General features: G+C 35.7%; 1 protein-coding gene across 5 annotated transcripts in view; it reads left to right on the top strand.

The window, feature by feature from the left end:
- PCDH9 (protocadherin 9) overlaps window positions 1-20,427 on the top strand; it is a 1,095,516-nt gene that overhangs the window by 618,317 nt on the left and 456,772 nt on the right. The window lies entirely within an intron of this gene.

Genomic DNA, 20,427 nt, shown 5'->3' with positions numbered 1-20,427 from the left:
GGAATGTTTAGTTCAGAAAGAGGTAATGGCCCAGTTTGGCTGGAATTTAGAAGACATGAAGGCATGTAGTATGAAGTAAGGCTGAAAAATCATCTTAGCTCCAGATTGGTTCTAATACTGACTTTTATCATTAAACCCCTTCCTCACTCCATTTTGACAGTGGTGTCATTGAAATGTGAAATAAACAACTTCCTGTATCATGTTGCCATATGTTCTCTGTTTATATGTTTTCCTCAGCATCTTCTAAACTCTATTCATTTATCAACATAATATAGTGTCAATGTTATGTTTATGATCTTTTAAATTTTAATTAAAGTTATTCATATCTCCATTAAAAAAAATCTTCCTGACCTGAAATTCTGAATGCTTCTTTTAATTTCAAGGGAAGATATTTGGGTAATTTCAGATTAGATCTCTTTAGAGTTATATAATGGGGGGGGGAGGGAGTAATTCCCCTAGTATTTTTGCCCTGGTGATTTATATTTTTTTAGAACAATTTATAAAAATGCTTTCTTCTTGACAGTATAAATGTAAAAACAAAATGTTAAAAGATAAAAAAGTGGTAGGTAAAATAATAACTGTGTGTGCATATATGCATATATATTTATCTGCTTCAATATGGGCATTTAAAAACAGGATCAACCTCTAAAAAGCTTAAGCACTCATCTGGCATTTTAAAAATCACAGTTGTTGAACCTTTACTTACTCAGTAATTTTTGCCCTTGAAAGAATGCTGTTTTATGCTCAATATAAACAGCTAGGTCAGAATAGTCAACCTCAGTAATTAGGATTGAGTTTCATGGTTCCTTACCTGCTGCTGAATTAATCGTAAGTATTGGTTCGCTTGAGCATTGACAAAAACTGAAAGGGGTTATGGCCTTGCTGTTCACTGTGACTACGGGCCAGAAAAAATGAGCAAAGAGAAAACAAGCTGCACATTTGTATCCAGAGGGGAAACATCTCCTGACTGCCGACTGTTACTTATCAAGGAGAACAAAAGTAAGCAACCAGAAGTTTTTGGAAGGTGAAATCTCTTACATGTGATTAGGCATTTGATCAGTGAGCAAATTTATTTACAAACAAAAACTTCTTTCCATAGACTGTTTTATTATTAAAATTGATGTTAGATACGAAGTGCTAAAATTGATAATACATTACATTTATAAGACTAAAAACATTATTCCAGATTAGGAGACTAATTTAAAATGCTGTGGTTGTTGCTTTGAATTCTAGTAGAATGTAAGCTCCTTGAAGGCAGGGTTGGTCTTACTCTTCTGTACATGCTTAATAAATTGAATTAACTGTGATGGGGAAAGGAAAATGAACATATAACATTGTAGGATCATAAGATTTCATACCTGGAAGGAAATTCAGATATAATTTAGTCCAACCCCGTTATTTACAGGTAAAGAAACTAAGATCAGATTTATATGAAAAGGGTTTAATACATGAAGTAGAAAATATCACATTTATGCCTTTGTTCTAAATATCCCATCCTTTGCACATACCAGCTGTGTGGCAATCAGCAAATCGTGCAACTACTCTGTACTCTAGGAGACTTTCCAAGATGAAATTTCAGATGAGTTATTGATCTGCTTTGGTAGAGGTAGTTTCCACACTGGTAGTTTCTTATACTAGTTAAATTACAGGTTATGACCAAAAAGGGGAAAAAAAGTGTATAGGTAATAATGTTTATCAGACTGCAAAGTGATTTCTTTTTGTTATAATATTTTCCTCATTTATAACTATTTCAAAATCATACTACTTTGGATAAATATGGGATTGTATTTATGAGAACACAGTAGATTTTTGCTTTGTATATGCATATGTGTGTGTCTTGTTTTGTTGTTTTCCTGGCTAGCCAGACTTTAATCTTATACTTGCTGTTGCATGATGTAAATGAATTTGTGTTCGAAAATGGAATCTTGACTTAGAATTCCTCTTTTGTTTCCCTTTGTTAAATCTTGGATTAATCAACCTGATTTTTAAACTAGTTTTTGAATTATCTTCTTTTCTTCTGTCCACTGATAATTACTTATTAGAAATCTTCATGTTATGTCAAGGAATGGTGGGATAGGGCAACTTTGGTGCCATTCTCCAAAATGTATTCAAACTGCCACTGAAATATTCAGATCACCTTTTGACTAACTAGCTTTGAAAATCCTAGAAGATACTGGGTTTATACCACTAGCTCATAGTAGGATTAATTGCAATTATGTTCTAAGTAGCCCTGTAAAAGTAAAGGGGGAGGGAGAAAAAAAGAAAGACATAGGTCTTTTTGTGGGACCTCTTGTAGGCTTCTGTCTCATTATGTTAACAATCTGCCAAGAGAATGGTGTCAGATCTAGAGAGCAGACGAGATTGATTTACTTTTCAGGCCTTCTACCCAGCCTAATTATTGCATTACAAATGGCGATTCTTTCACCCCTATGAAGGAGCACTTTGATTAGTGTCTGCAATGCAGGTGCCAGGGCCTGATACGATAAGTGCATGTCAACTAGCTCCCTTCATCACACAGTCACACTGTATAAAACAACCATTGAACAGAGGGAGATGAGGCACTGTTTTACACAGCCATAAGAGCACTAAATTGATAAGGCTTGGACAATTATAGGTGTCACCGTCTCCTCTCTTTCCTGTGGCATAAAAAATAGACATTCTGTAGAGGCAGAAAAGGTGGTGTGGTGTGTTGTGGTGTGTGTGTGTGTGTGTGTGTGTGTGTGTGTGTGAACTGAAAGGAAAATCAGTAGAAGATAGTCTGTCACCTCTAAATTGGGTTTAAGATTCAGATCATGTTTTTTTTAACTTTTCTAGACAAGGTTGAATGCTTCTAATTGCAAATTGTGGTATAGTTTGAACATCATAGATGTAAATGTCAGCCAGTGTGGTTAGTGATTTGACTAGTGAGTTGTTTGGCCTTTAAACAATGGTAGAGTGATTTTTTTGTTATAATGATTAAAGATTCATTTTTAGATGGTATAATTTTGTAATGAAGTAGACTCAAAAAGCAGAAATGCTCAACAGTATATCCAGTCCAGTTTATTCTTGTTTGTTTTTATGTAATAGAAGTAACATAATAACATTATGTTTTAAAGACTGTACCTATTCTCTGACTATACCTGGGGTGTGGGTGATACATCAAGCCCTGAATGTCCTGTGTGTGGTAGTTTGTCTCTATACCAGAAACTGTTCTCTACAAATGGCTGCTTAGTCATAGTTCCTTCACTGTAGAAGATCCTATCTGCCCAATAATTATATTGCTGTAATGCCATAAAAACCATTCAGTCAAAGTATAATATGACTGCTAGAAGAGAGGAAATTGGAGAATCGAAGGAATCACTTTTGGAGTTGAATTGAAGAAGGCTTATTGTTAAAATAAAAATATAATCGTAGTCTTTGTGAAGATTCCATAAAGGATTCTGAATGGAATGATCTCAGCCTTTTTTTGCTTCAATTCTAATATTTATTGGGAGTGAAAGTGATGAAGAAAATGTATGGTAGTTTAGTGAGAGAAATATTATGACCAAAGATGTTAAATGAAATAGAGAGATCTAAATTCATCAAGGCTACTGAATTCCTTCATAGGAATTCCTTTTGGTAAAAATATTACTTATGATGGTCTGATAGATGGTGTATTTCTTTAAATTACTTGCATTATCAGTATCCTTACCATCACCCCTCTCCCTAGAATGTAAGCTCCTTAATGACAAGAATTATTTTGCTTTTTACATCTTACCCAAGTACCCAGAATAGTGCCTAGCACACAGTGGGCATTTAAATGATTCTTGAATTGAAATGAATTGAGTTAACAAAAATGTTTCCCCTTCCACTACCTAAAATCATGGTCTGAACCTTGTCATACATTACATTATTATTATGTATTCAGTTCTGTAAATTTCATGACTAAGGGGAATGTTTTAACTAAATATTTTATCTCTTCCAGCACCTGGCACTATGCTCTAAAAACAGAAGGTACTCAATAAATGTTTGCTGGATTTTAATTTGAATTAAGAGGCGGGGGGGATAGATGGGACTTTGTTTAAGTGGAGAATAGTTTCTCTTTCATTTTCTTGATTAATTTTCTGATTCCCAGCATTTGACTTACCTCTCAATGCCAAATTTTGCTAAACAGGTTTTTTAATGTTCTAGAGAGTCACAGTAATTTTTACAATTTCGTCTGAAAACAAGAGCATTTGGAGAAACTCTCCATCAATAATGAGACCTTTTTTTAGGCTTCATGCAGAACAGAGTGTGATATAAAAAGTGCTAGATTTGAAATCAGAGGAAATTGAATCAAATCAGAGCTCTGTCATTTGTTAACTTTGAGACTTTGGGCAAGTCATTTAACCTCTTGAGACCTCAATTTCTTCATCCATAAAATGATGGGTTAGATAACTTCTAAGTTACCTTCCAGCTCTAAATCCAATAATAACATGTCTTCCATGACAACACTGGTTCAACTCGGAGGATCATATGATGAATGAATTCTTGATGTCAATAGAATGAAGTTATCTTTATAATGACATTAAATATATAATACTCTTGCATTTTGTTAATGCTGTTGTGAGAAACACCTTGATTTGAGTCTTTTCATGTGCATTTTGCTCTTTAAAATAAAATTCTTTGCCAAAGGCAATAAAAATATCAGGATTTTATATGATCTCTTAGTTCTGTGATCACAATGCAGAAATCACCAGCAAAAGTTAGCCTATTGCCTTCTCATATATTCACTGAGGTTGTCCAAGATATGTGCCTAAACTATATTAATTAAGGAATTATTAAAGAACCTTATCATCCACATCAGGAGAAGAAAAGAGTAGAAAAATGTTTTTCCCCCCAGACTCTAACACACAGGTAGATAGACAACCCACTGAATGAATCTATCACTGTATCTATCTTGGGAGGAAATGGTGATGGCGGATGTACCAGGCTAAGGATTGAACAGAGGAAAGAGATCAAGCTGGATCACATTTGGCAAACTGTGCAATGTTTTCAATGGTCTCAAGCTTCTCACTTCCACAAAAGGCCAATATTTTCCCATTGATGTCAGATGGTAGTGTATGATGACACTATCTATAATCTTGGAAAAGGTCAAATTACAAATATGTATGGTTTATAGAATCCAACATCAGTGCTTCCAATTTGAGTACCAGAGGTAGTTGTTGATTTTAAGTGATGCAGGGGCAGCTAGGTGATGCAGTGGATAAAGCACCGGCCCTGGATGCAGGAGGACCTGAGTTCAAATCTGGCCTCAGACACTTGACATGTACTAGCTGTGTGACCCTGGGCAAGTCACTTAACCCCCATTGCCCCACAAAAAAAAACCCAAACAAACAAAACAAACACATACACACACAAAAGATTAGAAAAGGAGTACAACAAGGCTGTATGATGTTAGTGATGCAGATGTGTCTGACTCTTTGTGACTCTGTGGACCACGGCACTCCATGCCATTCTATCCTCCACCATCTCTTAAAGTCTGTCCAGTTTCATGTTCATTGTTTCTAATACACTTTCTTGATGTTATCTATCCATCTCATCCTCTGCTGTCTTCTTTTCCTTTTGCCTTCAATCTTTCCCAACATCAGAGCCTTTTCCAATGAGTCCCATCTTCTCATTAGGTGGCCAAGGTATTTAAACTTCAGTTTCAGTATTTGAACTTCCAGTGAATAGCCTGAACTACTTTCTTTAAATATTGACTGATTTGATCTCCTTGCTGTCCAAAGGATTCTCAAAAATTTTCTCCAGCACAACATTTCAGAAGTGTCAATTCTGAAGCATTTAGTTTTCCTTATAGTCCAACTCTCAAAGCCATACATTGCTAGTGCAAAAACCAAGTATTTGACTATCCAGACCTTTGTCAGTAAGATGATCTCTCTTCTTTTTAGCATGCTGTCTATGATTTATCGTAATTTTTCCATGGAGCAAGCATTTTTTTAATTTCATGGCTGCAGTCTGTCTGCCATGATCTTTGAACCCAAAAATATAAAATCTGATTCTGCTTTTATTTTTTCCCATCTATTTGCCAGGAAGTGGTAGAACCATTTGCCATGATCTTAGGGTTTTGGTTTTTTTTTTTAAGTTTTATTCAAGCAAGCTTTTACACTCTCTTCTTTCACCCTCATCAAGAGACTTCTTAATTGCTCTTCACTTTTTGCCATCAGAGTGGTATTATTTGTATATCTGAGATTGTAGATATTTCTTATAGAAGCCTTGATTCCAACTTTTGATTCATGCAGTCTGGCATTTTGTACAATGTATTCTGAATATGGTAAATAAATAAGGTGATAATGTACAGTCTTGTTATATCACTTTTCCAATCTTAAACCAATCATTTGTTCCATGTTTAGTTTTAGCTGTTGCTTCTTGGCCTTCATATAGGTTCTTTAGGAGAAAAGCAAGATGATATGTATGGTACTCTCATCTTTTTGAGAACTTGCTTTTATTTGTTGTAATCCACAAAGTCAAAGGCTTTAGTGTAGTCAAGGAAATGGAATTAAATGTTTTTGTGGAACTCCCTTGCTTTCACCATAATCCAGGCATGTTGGAAATTTGGTTTCTGCTTCCTCTGCCTTTTTGAAAGCTAGTCTGTACTTCTGGTAACTCTCGGCTTGCATATTCCTAAAGCCTAGCTAGCAAAATCTTAAGCATGACCTTTCCAGCCTATGAAATGGGCACAGCTATTCAAGTTTGAACATTCTTTGGCATTGCCCTTCTTTAGAATTGGGATGTAAACTGACCTTTTACAATTCAATTGCCACTGATGAGTTGTCCAAATGTGATGGCATATTAAGTGCAGCGTTATAACAGTATCATCATCTTTTAAGATTTTAAATAGTTCTGCTTGAATTCTGTCACCTCCACTAAGCTTATTCTTAGCAATGCTTCCTAAGGCCCACTTGACCATTTTCTAGATAGTGTGAGATTTAAAATTGGATATTAGATCATAAATCTCCCCTACTTAACTTTTCCCTTAATTTATCTCCCAGACTAGTAAATGGAAGAAGCTTCTGGTTTTCTAGATAGAGCCTTTATTGTATATAAGGTGTTGTTGATTAGAAGGATAGAAAAATAGAAATACAGTACAAATCGTCTTAAATCTAGGCTTAGTCTATATTCCTTATAAAAACTCACCAAACCAAAAAGGCCACCTTTGGAGTGAGGGAGACCATCTGTGCCGTGCCGCCAGGAGTCCCGCCAAGCAGGCAAAAAGGCCTACTCTCGTTCTCTCCACCCCGGAAGTCAAAAAAAAACCCGGCAGGCAGTCTGACATGCGCAGCAGGCGGACTGTACCTGGCAGGCCATCTGACATGCGCAGCAGGCGGACTGTACCCGGCAGGCAGTCTTTCAGTATCCTAACCGACTATTAAAAACTTTCATATTTTACCACAATAGGTTAGTAAACAAATTATCATGGTTATCAGTGATGTTAAGATCACTCTTGTATAATTCTTCATATTCTTGCTACCTCTACTTAATCTCCTCTACTTTTGTTAAGACCCTAACATTTTTGTCTTTTATCATGCCTATTTTTGCATGAAATATTCCCTTAATATCTCCAGTTTCCTTGAAGAGTTCTTATCTTCCCCATTCTATTGTTTTCTTCAAATTCTTTGCATTGCTCACTTTAGGAAACCTTTCTTTAATCTCTCCTTGCTATTCTCTGGAATTCTTCATTCAGTTGGTTGTAACTTTCCCTTTGCCTTTAGTTTTCTTTCTCTGCTTAGCTATTTGTAAAGCCCCATCAGACAGTCATTTTGCTTTTTTGCTCTTCCTTTTCTTTGGGATATTTTTGGTTGCTGCCTCCTGTATAATTGTGAACCTCTGTCCATAGTTCTTCAGGCATTCCATGTACCAGAACTAATTTCTTAAATCTTTTCATTAACTCCACTACATATTCATAAGGGATTTTATTTAGGTCATACATATATTGTCTGATGGTTTCCCCTAGTTTTCTTCAAATTTATTCTAAATTTTGCACTAAGAAGCTCATAATGTGAGCCACAGCTCAGGTCTTGTTTTAACTGACTATACAGGGCTTTTCCATGTTTGGATGCAAAGTATTTATAAGTGCGTGTGTGTGTGTGTGTGTGTGTGTGTGTGTGTGTGTGTGTGTGTGTGTGTGTATTCAGTCTGATTTTAGTATTGTCCATCCATCTGGTGATGTCTATGTGTAGAATCACCTTTTGGGTTATTGAAAAAGAATGTTTGCTATTACCATTGAGTTATTTTGACAAAACCCTATTATTATCTTTCCTCTTTCAAGTTGTACTCCAAGACCAAACTTTCCTGTTATTCCAATTATCTTTTGATTTCCTCTTTAGCATTCTAGCCCCCATGATGAATGCAAATATTTTTTATGTTATTTCTAGAAAATGTTGTAGTTCTTCCTAGAACTGAGCAACTCTTGCTTTTTTGGCAACAGTGTTTGGAGTATATACTAGTCTTACTATAATGTTAAATGGTTTGCCTAGGATTTGAACAGACATCATTCTGCTACTTTTGAGATTTTACTCTAGTACTATTTTTCTGACCTTTTTATTGACTATGAGGGCTACTACATTTTTTCTAAGGGGTTTTTGCCCACAACAGTAGATATAATGATCATCTGATTTCACCCATTCTTACCCATTTAAGATCACCAAAACCCAAGATGTCAATGTTTAATCTTTCCATCTCCCATTTGACTACATCCATCTTTCTTTGAATCATAGATCTTGCATTCCAAATTTCTACACAATATCAATCTTTACAGCATCAAACATTCCTATTGTTGCCAGACACACCCACAGCTGAGTGTCATTTTGGTTTTGGCCCATCTGCTTTACTCTTTCTGGAGTTATTTGTAGTTATCCTCCACTCTTCTTCAACAACATATTGATTACCTTCTGATCTGAGAAGCTCATCTTCTGATGTCGTATTTGCATTTTAATACTGTCCATGGGGTTTTCTTGGTAAAGATAGCCTGAATGGTACATTGGTATCCCTAAGATACTAAGAAAGGAGGACGTTTTCCTCTATGTGTTAAATAAATCTTGTATGAAGGAATTATGTGAAACATAACAAAGAATTACACTGGACAAATTGCAGTATGCATTGTTGGAGAGAGTACCTGCGCTAATGAAATCACAAGTCCATCAACGTATCTGTTTCAGTTTGTGGGTATCATAATTTTTTCTAGTCCTCTAAAGATGATCTGAATTACATTTTTAAAATTTTAATTTTAATTAAAACATTTTTTTTGCAGGGCAATGAGGGTTAAGTGACTTGTCCAGGGTCACACAGCTAGTAAGTGTCAAGTGTCTGAGGCAGGATTTGAACTCAGGCCCTCCTGAATCCAGGGCCGGTGCTTTATCCACTACGTCACCTAGCTGCCCCTATATTATTTAATTTTTTTTTCGTAATTACATTTAACATAGAATATCCTTTTATATACAATTTTACTATACAATTTAACTGTACTTGCCATTGGGAAAGCAGAGGGATATTATACAAGAACATTTGATTAGGAATCATAGGGCTTGGGTTCAGAATCTTGCCTCTCCTGCTTTTGGGACCTGTGTAACTTGGGTAAGTCACACCTTCTTGAACCTATTTTTTTCAACTATAAAATGAATAGATTGGATTAGATAAAAGATCCTATCCAGTATTTCCTAATCTGTACCTCTTAATTGTTGTTATATTCATGGTAATTGCCTTGAAGTAAACATCAATCTGTAATTCACCTTGGGACTTTTCTTTTGAATGAATTTGTAAGGTAACAACAATAACAACAAAATTTTTTTAGGTGTAGGTGGTGCTTTTCAATTTTCAAAACACATTGACATATTTCTTCTGAGCGTAGTGTGTTGGTTGAATAGTGCTGTATGGATTATAATCAGGGAGAACTGGCTTTGATTCCAAGTTCTTGACACTTGATAATTGTAACCATGGGCCAATCACTTAACCTTTCTGAGTCTCAGTTTCCTCATCTATAAAATGGTGCTAATACCTGAATCATGTATTTCTTAGGCTTCTTTTGAGGCTCAAATGAGCTAATATATATGTAAAGTACTTTACAACCATTAAAACACAATGAAAATTCCATGATTATTTGAGGCAAACATGTGTGAAGGAATTTTCTAAATGAATTATTATCTCAGAATTATTTATCCCAGTAGGTAAGAAAATGAGGATCAGAGGTCAAGCAATTTGCTCACAATTACATGGCTAGTAAGTTATGGATCCAGGATTGTAATCTAAGTTTTCTAGTTCCTAAATGAGTGTTCTTCTCTTTCACCAAGCTCACCATATGGGGTCCATCATTTGCGGTGATGATGTTACTAATCCATTATGAGCAGATGAGTGCACTACATTATTCTTCTAATAATTGTGACAGGTTTCAAAGAGCCACCCTCACTTTCACACTTTATTTCACACATTTTGACAAAGTCACAAGACTTAAAAATAGCTTCTCAGTTCATAGAACTTGTTCTATGGCAAACTAGCAAGCTATATGTTTTCATTCAAGTGATGGACTTAGGTACTCTTAGTTTGTAACAGAATATATTGCTATGATGCCTCCTTCAGATTTATAAACTAGAAGTGAAATTGTGTCCTATGGTCTGTACTGAAAGAGAATAGCTACAATCCATGCTATACAGAATTTGTGGCAACTTCAGACTGCTATAGACTAGGCCCCACAAGAACCAAGGTGTTAGTGGCTTGAGTTTTGTAGTGTTAAGTGATGATTAGGGAAGGGAAAACAAAGCACAAATCAGGCTAAGCTCTAAATTACTGAAACATAGCTAGCCCTGGTTGACCATTTGTGGAGTTTTACATTTGGGGATTTGTATATCATTTATCCTTGTGTGCTGTGCTGTTTTTTGCAGATGTGCTTTGCAATTCTTTTTAAGATTCATGGAAATTAACAACACAGCATTCCTTATGTTAGGCCTTCACCATATAATTTATTTGGATGATGCTTGGATGCTAGTGTCTCAAAGGAGAGCTTAAAGTAAACCCAGAAGGTATTATCTTTCAGTGTATCAGTAATTTAAAAGCTACAATTGACAAAGAATGGGTATAGATTGTTTTTGTTTTTTTTTTTGTTTTTTTGAGGTTGATTTCCAGTGCGTGAGTATACAGTCAGTCAATAAGCTTTATTAAAGTCTCAACATATACTAGGTCCTATGCTAAATGCTAGGGCTACAAAGTCAAAACAAAATAAAAACAAAAACAAATAGTTATCCTTTCCACATCATAGGGATTAGGAACATGGTGCCCCTGTGATCTGGAAAATCCGAATAAAAATTTTTTGTGCGTTCCTTTGTCTCCCTTTGTTAGAGAAATCTGAATCATTATGGTAATAAAAGATAAAATATATTGATATTATATAATCCTACAGATATATATTATGCATTTCTGGGTTTCTAAACTTTTTCTATGTCATTTGCTGGCCTTTGGGTGTTGTCTCTGTCTTCTGCAAAACTCCCCCCAAATTCCCATTGTGGCAAGTAAAACTATATGTGGTCACTCTATTTCTGTCCCAAGGTCAGGGAACATAGCTTGGGTTTATCATAGATATGTTACTTAGAAATTAAAGGCCACAGCATCAGTTTGGGGGCCATTAAGTATTTATTAAAGAATATTAAATATTAGTAAAGATAGAGCACATGGCCCCGAAAGTTAGGAAAGCCTAGCTAGGATCTAGGAGAGAAGAGAGAGATAATGGGGAACCATAGTGGGCTGCCTCTGCTCTCACCAATTTCCCAGGCCCAGATAGAGATCAGGGAGCATAAGCTCTCTGAGGGAAGGCTGAGATGTGGCCCTTACACACTGCTTAAAGCTAATCGGCTAGCATCATTCAAATCTATTGGTTCACTGGATTTGAGGGCAGTTCGGTACAGTCGTGCTGATGTCAGAGCCCAGAGAACAGATCCTCTGGCAGGAACAAGGCTTTCAGATGGGTGTGGTTTTGAGTGAGGTAACTTCCTGACTCTGGGCCGACCTTAAGGAAGGTCAGGCAAGGCTCTCTTAGTGGGGGACTCTGGGAATCCCCCAAACTCCTATTTTTAATAATTCTCTCACACCATTTAATTTCTTATGCCTACCTGCGAAATATCAAAACTGCCATGGGGAAATTTGAAATGTAGAAGGGATAACTGTAATTGTTGTTCAGTTGTTCTGTCATGTCTGACTCTTTGTGACCACATGGATTATAGCACACCACACCTTTCTGTCCTCTACTATCTCTTTAAGTCTGTCCAATTTCATGTTTATTGTTTGTATGACACTAACTATCCATCTCAAAACTCTGCCGTCCCCTCTTTCCTTTTGCCTTCCATCTTTTCCAGCATGAGAGTCTTTTCCAATAAGTCCTGTCTTCTCACTATGTAGCCAAAGTATTTAAGTACTGAAGCTTCAGCTTCAGTATTTGAATTTCCATTGAATAGCCTCAATTTCTTTAAGTACTGACTGATTTGAATGCCTCGTTTTCTAAAAGACTTTCAAAAGTCTTCTCCATCACACAATTCAAATGCATCAATTCTAAGACACTTTGCTTTCCTTTGCTTTCCTCATAGTCTAACTCTCACAGTCATACATTGCTACTGGAAAAACCATGGATCTGACTGTATAGACCTTTGTTGGCAAGGCAATGTCTCTGGTTTTACCATTATGTCTAGATTTGTCATAGCTTTCTTTCCAAGGAGCAAGCATCTTTCAATTTCATGGCTTCAGTCACTGTCTGCCATGATCTTTGAGCCCAAGAATATAAAATCTGACACTGCTTCCATTTCTTCTCCCTCTATTTGCCAGGGATTGATGGGATCAGTTGTCTTTACCTTAGTTTTTGTTGTTGTTTGTTTGTTTTGTTTTGTTTTGTTTTCGGGGCAATGAGGGTTAAGTGACTTGCCCAGGGTCACACAGCTAGTAAGTGTCAAGCATCTAAGATCAGATTTGAACTCAGGTTCTCCTGAATTCAGGGCTGATGCTTTATTCACTGTGCCACCTAGCTGCCCCTTTATATTAGTTTTTAAAAGTTTTATTGAAGCTAGCTTTTATACTTTCCTCTTTTACCCTAATACTTCCATTTCTTTGAGGATTTGCCATATTTTATTGTTATCCACACGGCCAAAGGCATTAGTATTGTCAATGAAGCAGAAGTAGATTATGTTTTTGTGGAACTCCCTTTCTTTCTCCATCATCCAGTACTTCTTCTCAAGATGTGTCCAGATAGCTAACAATTAGATAGCACTTTAAAGTTTTCAAAGTGCTTTAAAAAGATTATCATTTGATCCTCAGATGATATAGGCACTTTTATATTTCCATTTTGTAGTTGAAGTAATTTAGGCTAATAGAAGTTAAATGACTTGCTCAGACCTACTCAGTATTTGAGGCCAAATCTGAACACAACTCTTCCTGACTCTATGCCTAGTGCTGTCTACTTTGCCAACTACCTGTTACCTCCCTCCCTTCATTTGATGAAAATTCAGTATAGGTGCTTTTATTACTTTTTTATTTACCATTCTGTTATCACATTAATCATGTATGTTTTCTTATCTTTAACTATAACTTGAATTGGTCAATGAAGGAGAAGAGTAGAGTTCGCTTTTACATTGGTCAACACAATGACATAGCTAAATTCTCCTCTGACCTACCAAGAAAAATATCATATGAATTTTCAGGTGCAAACGTAATGGTGTTTTAGGTAACTACTCTCAGCTTTTATCCACTGTTATCAATGTATCAGTAAAAAGAGCTGAACAAGTCTTATTGGAACCTCTCTCACTTATGGCAACAGGACATACATTTTAGAAGTTCCTATTACTCAGTGGACCCAATGGTTCTCTGCTTATGCTATTCCTTAGAATATTTCTAAAGCATTGTAGTGTTTGAGTCAGTTTACCCAGCTATGATTGGAACTCTTCTCACAGTAGTGTCCCTGAAGTGGCAAGTGATTTGAAAAACAATCTAATTTAGGTGTAAACAGTGAGAAATGTCAGAAAAAAGTTTTGTTTTTATTTTATTTTAAATTTGTGGAATAAAACAAACATTTCTATTACTTAGTAGAATAGAAAAAAGATGATTGTACATGAAAATGCAATGTACAACTTACTATTATTTTAAAATATATAATCAAGTTATCATGTAACTTTCTTTTTCTTTTTTCCCTTCTCTCCCACCCAGAGATGACTACCATTAGACACAAACATTTTTAGATATGTAAAATCATTCTGTACATACTTCTCTTTATTAGTTCTTTCTCTGTATACTGATAATGTCTTCCTTTATAGGCCCTCTTCAGTTAATTTGGATATTTATAATAGTAAAAAATGACTTAGTCATTCAAAGTTTATCCTAAAACAATATCGTTGTTACTTCATACAGTGTTCTCTTAGTTCTGCTCATTTCACTCTTCATTATTTTGTGCAGAGTCTATCTATGTCTTTCTGGGGTCATTGAGCTCATCATTTCTTATAACATTTTAAAAATCACCTAAGATATTTTAAGAACCAAAACATCACAACTCATTATCTTATATAACTTAATTTTTGTTACACCATCCAATACTAGTATGTGGTCCAGATTCAAGTGTATCTGTTTGTTATTAATTCAGTGTTCTGCTAAATAGAATTTTCCCACTGAGTTGTGAGCAGTTGTATTTTGGAAACAACTTCTATATTTTTTTCTGAATGTTGATGAAGTGAAAAATTTAAATAACCCAGTATAGCATGTTTCCTTATTTTTGTTTGTTTTTGTTTTTTTTTAGTGAGGCAATTGGGGTTAAGTGACTTGCCCAGGGTCACACTGATAGTAAGTGTTAAGTGTCTGAAGCCGAATTTGAACTCAGGTACTCCTGACTCTAGGGCCGGTGTTCTATCCACTGTGCCATCTAGCTGCCCCGTTTTTTTTTGTTTGTTTGTTTTAGCATGTTTCCTTATAACATACCACTTAAATGATATCATTCTTTTCTTATATTAGCTTAATCCTTCATATGTTTTTTAACATGTTTGATAGTGTTATGCTTATATATTTCAAGTTATTTGATTCCTGTACGGCCCCATTATGAGATCAAGATTGACAAGGCCCATTAGAGTTTTTGACTGCTTTTAATTTTCAAAAGATGGTTTTCTTTTGATTGAGAAAATGTAGGTTAGAATATTTCTAAAGACTGTGATGCTTTAAATAAAAAGTCGGGTGGGAGGAAAAGAATTCAATAAAACTTGATCCAGAGCTTTGCTTTTTTTTTTTTTTTTCCTCAAGTGAATAGGACTGTTTTGTCAACAGCTCCATCTGCAGACCATGGACAGCTTGTGAAACTTGTTCAGTGATCAGGTTACACAGAATGAGCTCTCAGCCTAGTTGTCTATTAAAATTAGATTTGAAAGGAAACACCTTAAGACACCTTTTTTGTGGTTAAAATTTTGGCAGTGTCAGGTTTTATAAGATTTCTGAGAGGATGGCCGTAGGCTCTGTCAACGGAAATTCATTGGCAAAGAAGGGGGTGGGGGGGCAGTGAAAGAGGAAGAAGCAATCAGTGCTCCTGAAGGCCTGCAATCAAGCATAATAAACTCTCCAGTCAGCTGTTTAAATAAGTACACAGCAAATTAATTTTTTCTTTGATTTTTTTTCCTGCAGAAAATTGATTTATCTGAGCATATTTTTCCCCCTCTCTCCATGAAGGCAGTTTCTAAACCATCACAGACTCAGTGCTATCTCCCTGGGGATTTGAGTGAGACTGGTGTAGCTCTGACTGCCAAAGCTGTAATTTTAGTTGTTTGAATAATATGTGTGCCTAGCAGTAGTATTGTCAGCAGTGATCTTGAATAAGAGGGAGGTGGGTGAGGGGAAGAGATTAGCCATGTTAGAGTATATTTTCAGTTGGGGTCTTTTATTTTAGAACACTAGAGGGCCGTGTAAGTCTTTTTTAGTAATCTCAAATGGTGAGAGATTCCATGAGAAGAAAGGGCTTGCATTATAAATGAATTTTTAAGTTTAATCCTGTAAAAATGATCAAATAATTTCAAAGGAGAGCCTTTAGCAGCATTCAGCTGATAGGCATTTAGGTACTGGCCTTTAACGAGATAGTATCTATTTAGATGTGCTGGTTTTACTTCATAACATATTTGTTATATGATGATGATGGTGAATATTAAAAATGAAAATAGCTAGCATTTATATGGCACTTTAAGATTGCAAAGCACTTTGTGGGTTAACTCATTTGATCCTCACAAACAACTCCTGTGATATAGTTGTTACTTTGTAGTACTTTCAATTCAACTTAGCCTTCTTTTACAAATTTCTACAGATTTTTTTTTGGGGGGGGGGTTGTGGGGGAAGTAATTTCCACATCCATGACGACTATGTCTATGATGCTGCTGCTTCACAAGGTTGTTATGAAGATCAAAGGAGATAAGAGATGCTACCACTCTTTAAGATTTTAAAAGCACTAGTATAAATCATATGGCATTTTGATGTAGTAGAAAATGCAGTGAATTTGAAGTCAGAAAACTTGAGTTTGACTCCTTTCTCTGTTATTATGCCCTTGTTCCCTTGAAGAAATCATTTAATCTCTTCTGGCCTCGGTTTCCTCCTATGTAAAATGAAGGAAAAGGAGTCCAAGATACTTTCTAGCTCTAAACCTTAAATCTTGAAGGTAGTTATTACTACTTTATCTGAAGCTTAAATTCAAAGGAGTAACTGTTTTCAGGTAATGTTTTATAAGGAATAATAGGTATCAATCAACAAACATTTATTAAACACTTACTGTGTGCCAGACACTTTGACAAACACTGGGGAGACAAGAACAAAGAATGAACAATCCCTGCTTTAATTGAGCTAATTGAATTAGACACATAAAAGTAGAAGGGCAGAATCTTAGAGTTTAGGAGCCTCCCGAGGTCACCTAACTCAATGTTAGATGATGACTGAATACTTTCTGAATTATTGCTGATAAGGTCTTATTTAGTTACAACTTAAGAAAAAAATAAAATCTTCAGTGGCTGAGAATACAGTATTTATTCATATAATCCATTTTATTTTGGAAATACTGTTAATTTTTTGTTTGTTTTTTGCGGGGCAGTGGGGGTTAAGAGACTTGCCCAGGGTCACACAGCTAGTAAGTATCAAGTGTCTGAGGCCATATTTGAACTCAGGTCCTCCTGAATCCAGGGCTGGTGCTTGATCCACTGTGCTACCTAGCTGCCCCCAATACTGTTAATTATTAAGGTGCTTTTCCCTCCCTAATTAAGTCAAATTTACTTCCCTATTGCTTCCATTCAAAGGTCCTAAATATGACTTTTGAGAACAAATCTAAATCCTTCTTCCACAGGAACACCTTTCAGACAACTGACAAGAAAAATGTTACCATGCCTTTTCTTTTGGAGGTTAAAAGTAATGACATCAGCTCATTCAACTGTGTGGCATCCTTTCTGGTCCCCTTATCCTTCTGGTTATCCTCCTTTGGATAACCTTCAACCCATCAATATCTTGTTAAATTGTGGTATTTACCATCCGACATAATATATCCAGAATGGTATGATGAGGACGTTGTATAATGGGATTATCACCTCTCCCTGGTCAGTATACTCTAATTAATGCAGTTTTAGATTCCATTAAACACACACACACACACACACACACACAATAACTTTGATGTCAGACTATTGACTGACATTGAGTTTGAAGGGTTTAAACTCTAGGGTTTTTTGAATATGAATTCTTATTTCTCTGAATAGCCATCTTTCTATTCTTGTGTCACTGAGTTTTCTTTTTTTAATCAAGTGTAGGACTTTACATTACCCTTATTAAAATTCTTCTTATTAGAGTAGATTTACTGTTCCACACTGTCAAGAACTTTTTTGATCTCTATTCAATTATTGAACCTTTTAGCTATTCTTATCTGCTTTGTGTTATTCACACATTTGCCAATCCTTGTCCTTTTAAAACTTTTTCTGCAGCACTTGACATTGTCTATTTTCTTCTCCTGGATAGTTAGGTGGTGCAGTGGATAGAGTGCAGTGCCTGGTGTCAGGAAGACTTAACTTCCTGACTTCAAATCAGACACTAGCTATGTGACCCTGGGCAAGTCTCTTAACACTGTTTGCATCAATTTCCTCATCTGTAAAATAAAATGGAGAAGAAAATGGCAAGCCACTCCTATATCTTTGCTAAAACAAACAAACAAACAAAGGGGGTCATGAAGTCAGACATGACTGAAATATTATTGAACAACAACACTATCTTCTGTAAATATTTTCTGTTTTCATCATGTTTATTTCTCTTAGTACTCTGCCATCTATGTGAGCGCTTTCTTCTCAATTTTGTTTGCTGGATTTTCATTCTTGTAATAATCCCTTATGGTGAGTTGCTATATCCTATATCCTCTTCTTTTTTCTCTCTATACCATCTCTTTTATTATATTCAACAACTGCCATAGGTTGGGTTATTATTTTTATATAGATCATTCTCAGATGGTGGACTCTTTCTCTCTCTCCTTCCTCCCTCTTTCCCTCCCTCCCTTTCTCTTTCTTTCCCTCTCCCCCTCCATTTCCCTCTCCCCCTTCCTCCCTTTCCCTCCTCAGTTCCTCCCCTCTCCTCTCCCCTCCCTCCTCCCCCCTTTCTCCTTGTCCTTCCTTTGTCTCTCTCCTTAGCTCCAAACCCATATTTCCACTTGTCTATTGGACATTTCAAACAGGATGTCTGGTAGGATGCCTCCAATTCAACATGTCTAAAATAAAACTCAAATATCTTCCTAACCACCTCTTCTTCTTAATGTTCCTATTACTGCCAAGGGTACCATCATCCTCCTAGTGTCCCAGATTTACAACTTATTTTGTGGAGTTAATATCAGAGTAAGTCAAGAACTAAGTTTTTGAGAATGAAAAAAAAAACTTTTATAATTTTAACATTTGTCATACGCACATTTATAATAGCAGGAAAGTAGAAAATACAACTACTAAACTACCATCATTATGACTCAGGTACAGTAAATAGATTACATATATGACCTTATCATTTAAAGTTGTTGAAGTCATAGAAAGACAAAGTGGGATTCTTGTAATTTAATGATACATAGATTACAATAGCAATTTTAACCCCTATAAACAATTCAGGGAGCTTACAGAGAAATTTAATTTATTTTTTAAACATAGCTTACTGAAAATAATACTACGAGCTTTTCACCAGAATCCATGTATAAAAGAGCCAGAGAAACCAAAAACAGTGAGCTTCTAGAACACTGAAAATGGAAATAATAGATGGAGAGTAACGTTGCTAAGAAAGTGAGGCAGTGACTAGTAAACTTTGGAGTAGTCAGTATAAATTTTCTGAGGCAAACAGAATTTTTGCTGACATAATGATTTTTAAAGCAATCTGCAAAAATGAGTCAGGGATTAAAATGTTCCTTTAATTGCAGACATTTTGTCTGGCCTATGGATTGACCATGTTGGATGACCTCTTTGGGTTACTTGAAACATTAGTGAATTGATGGCATGCCCTTAAGATATTAAAGGAAGAAAAATCAGTGATCTCACAGTTATTTAATTTCAGCTATTGATTTGGTTGACTATAACAAGTTTCCCAGAAATAAATGTGAATTGCATAAAAAACCATGAAATGAATCCGTATTAATATACAAAATAGAGGTCTAACCATTGCATTTAGAAAAAAAAAAGGTAAAGGTAAATAGATTTGTATTCCACGGAAAATATTAATGCATTTTTTTCTTTTTAATGGGATGTGCTGCACAGAGTAATTTGGTATTTTCTTAAAGAATTGATAGTTTACATTTAGGTACTTAACAGCAATTAAATATATACCTTCAAAAGAAAAATGGCTGAGGGGAAAAATGCCTATTAAGTTACAGAGTTGGGAACATTTTCCACTTTCATATGTATAGATGCTTCCCAAACCTCTGGTATTAAACTCAAATAGAAATGGGGGCCACTAAACCATATATATGGAGCCCTAAGGGCTGCATATTGACTTAGAAAACCAAAAGTTTACATATTTCATTTTTTATTAAAACATAAACACATTAAAATCTGTTAGGAGCTACATTTTCATCTGGCTCAGGCCACACTCAGTATTATGGGCATGCCTGTGAGCTGCCTGTTTTACACTTTTGTTGTCAGCATCATGGTTCTTGGAAGACCTTTATTTCCATTCAAGCACCAAATATTTCCTATTAATGTAGTGATGCTGTAGAGTATTGTAATAATAATCTGAAAACAGTGTCCCTGTTGTTAAACTTAGGAAGAAAAGTTATATGTATTCATGACCTCAGTGGCAAGAACAAACATGGACATCTCTGTATCACCTACAACTAGCATCATGCCTTGCACAAAATCATCCCCACCCCCCCACCTCCACCCCCCCAGGACAATGAGTCAAGTGACTTGCCCAGGGTCACACAGCTAGTAAGTGTCAAGTGTCTGAGGTCAG

Source organism: Dromiciops gliroides, chromosome 3, assembly GCF_019393635.1.
Source record: "Dromiciops gliroides isolate mDroGli1 chromosome 3, mDroGli1.pri, whole genome shotgun sequence".
NCBI classification, from domain to species: Eukaryota; Metazoa; Chordata; class Mammalia; order Microbiotheria; family Microbiotheriidae; genus Dromiciops; species Dromiciops gliroides.
Note: the sequence above shows the minus strand (reverse complement) of the source record. Positions and strands in the feature narration are given on the sequence as shown.